At 31.8% G+C, this 2,880-nt stretch overlaps 1 non-coding gene across 1 annotated transcript; it reads left to right on the top strand.

Annotated features, from left to right (window-relative positions):
- Positions 1-679: 679 nt before the first annotated feature.
- On the top strand, positions 680-787 carry LOC112725792 (small nucleolar RNA R71). The gene has a single exon (XR_003164875.1). It is a non-coding gene; the product is annotated as a small nucleolar RNA R71 (small nucleolar RNA).
- Positions 788-2,880: the final 2,093 nt, after the last annotated feature.

Here is a 2,880-nt window from a genome sequence, read left to right as displayed (position 1 = left end):
TCTTCTTACTCAACTGGCCCACTTGTGCCTCCAAATTTCTAATGGAGGACCTTGTTTCATTCATGAAACTCAGAGTGGCCTTAGATAGATCAGAGACTAAGTTTGCTAAATTAGAGGTATTTTGTTCAGAGTTCTCTGTCTGTTGCTGAGTGGATGATGGAAAAGGCTTGCTATTGCTAAACCTGTTTCTTCCACCATTATTAAAGCCTTGTTGAGGATTTTGTTGATCCTTCCATGAGAGATTTGGTTGATTTCTCCATGAGGGATTATAAGTGTTTCTATAGGGTTCACCCATGTAATTCACCTCTGCTATTGCAGGGTTCTCAGGATCATAAGCTTCTTCTTCAGAAGATGCCTCTTGAGTGCTGTTGGATGCAGCTTGCATTCCATTCAGACTCTGAGAAATCATATTGACTTGCTGAGTCAATATTTTATTCTGGGCCAATATGGCATTCAGAGTATCAATTTCAAGAACTCCCTTCTTCTGAGGCGTCCCATTACTCACAGGATTCCTTTCAGAAGTGTACATGAACTGGTTATTAGCAACCATGTCAATAAGTTCTTGAACTTCTGCAGGCATTTTCTTTAGGGGAATGGATTCACCTGCAGAAGTATCCAATGACATCTTAGCTAATTCAGACAGACCATCATAGAATATATCCAGGATGGTCCATTCTGAAAGCATGTCAGAAGGACACTTTTTGGTCAGTTCCTTGTATCTCTCCCAAGCTTCATAGAGGGATTCACCTTCTTTCTGTCTGAAGGTTTGAACATCCACTCTAAGCTTACTCAGCTTTTGAGGAGGAAAGAACTTGGCTAAGAAAGCCTTGACCAACTTATCCCAAGAGTTCAGGCTATCCTTAGGTTGAGAGTCCAACCATATTCTAGCTCTGTCTCTTACAACAAAAGGGAAAAGCATGAGCCTGTAGACTTCAGGATCTACTCCATTAGTCTTAACAGTATCACATATCTGCAAGAATTCAGTTAAGAACTGAAAAGGATCTTCAGATGGAAGTCCATGAAACTTGCAGTTTTGTTGCATCAGAGAAACTAATTGAGGTTTAAGCTCAAAGTTGTTTGCTCCAATGGCAGGGATGGAGACGCTTCTTCCATGTAAATTGGAATTAGGTGCAGTGAAGTCACCAAGCATCCTTCTTGCATTATTATTATTTTCAGCTGCCATCTCCTCTTCCTGTTCGAAAATTCCTGTAAGGTTGTCTCTGGATTGTTGTATTTTAGCTTCTCTTAGTTTCCTTTTTAGAGTCCTTTCAGGTTCTGGGTCTGCTTCAACAAGAATGTTCTTGTCCTTGCTCCTGCTCATATGACAAAGAAGGGAATAACAAAGAAAATATGGAATCCTCTATGTCACAGTATAGAGATTCCTTTGTGTGAGTAGAAGAAGAAAAGAATGTAATGTAAGGAAAGAGAAGGGAGGAGAATCCAAACACAAGGGTGAGGAGAGCAGAGATATGAGATGAAGAGAAGTGTTAGTAAGTAATAAATAAATAGAAGGAGATGGGAGAGAAGGAATTTCGAAAAATAAATTTTGAAAAAGAGTTAATGATTTTCGAAAATTAAGATAAAATTAAAATTAAAATTAAAAATTGAAACAATTAATTAATTAAAAAGAATTTTTGAAAAAGAGGGAGGTATTTTCGAAAATTAGAGAGGGATAGTTAGTTAGGTAGTTTTGAAAGAGATAAGAAACAAACAAAAAGTTAATTAGTTAGTTGAAACAAATTTTGAAAATCAATTTTTTTTTAAAAAAATAAGAAGATAAGAAGTTAGAAAAGATATTTGAAAAAGATATGATATGAAAAGGTATGATTAAAAAGATATGATTTTGAAAAAGATAAGATAAAAAGATATTTTTGAAAAGATATGATTGAAATTAGTTTGGAAAGAGATTTGATTTTTAAAATCACAATTAATGACTTGATTCACAAGAAATCACAAGATATGATTCTAGAACTTAAAGTTTGAATCTTTCTTAACAAGTAAGTAACAAACTTGAAATTTTTGAATCAAAACATTAATTGTTGATGATATTTTTGAAAATTATGAGATAAAATTAAGAAAAAGATTTTTTTGAAAAATATTTTTAAAATTTTCAAAAAATAAGAAAAATTAAAAAGATTTGATTTTTGAAAAAGATTTTGAAAAAGATAATATTTTTAAATTGAAATTTTGATTTGACTCATAAGAAACAACTAAATTTTAAAAAGTTTTGAAAAAGTCAACTCAAATTTTCGAATTTATGAGAAGAAAAAGGGGAAGATATATTTTTTTTTATTTTTGAATTTTTAATGATGAAAGAGAAAAACATCAAAAAGACTCAATGCATGAAAATTTTGGATCAAAACATGTGATGCATGCAAGAACACTATGAATGTCAAGATGAACACCAAGAACACTTTGAATGTCAAGATGAACACCAAGAACTTATTTTTGAAAATTTTTAATGAAAGAAAAACATGCAAGACACCAAACTTAGAAATTTTTCATGTATAGACACTATGAATGCAAGAATGCATATGAAAAATAAGAAAAAGCACAAAACAAGAAAATATGAAGATCAAACAAGAAGACTGGCCAAGAACAACTTGAAGATCATGAAGAACACTATGAATGCATGAATTTTCGAAAAATGCATAAAAAATTTTTAGAAAAAATGAAATTGACACCAAACTTAAGAATTGACTCAAGACTCAAACAAGAAACACAAAATATTTTTGATTTTATAATTTTATGATTTTTTTGTATTTTCTTTTGAATTTTTTTCGAAAAACATATAGGAAAAAGAAAATAAGAAATTCAAAATTTTTAATAAGAATCCCAGGAATCTTTCAATGTTGGCCTAAAGCTCCAATCCAAGGGTTG

This window comes from Arachis hypogaea, chromosome 11 (genome assembly GCF_003086295.3).
Source record: "Arachis hypogaea cultivar Tifrunner chromosome 11, arahy.Tifrunner.gnm2.J5K5, whole genome shotgun sequence".
In the NCBI taxonomy this organism is placed as follows: Eukaryota; Viridiplantae; Streptophyta; class Magnoliopsida; order Fabales; family Fabaceae; genus Arachis; species Arachis hypogaea.
The sequence above is the reverse complement of the archived record's forward strand: the minus strand, read 5'-3'. Positions and strand labels throughout refer to the sequence as shown.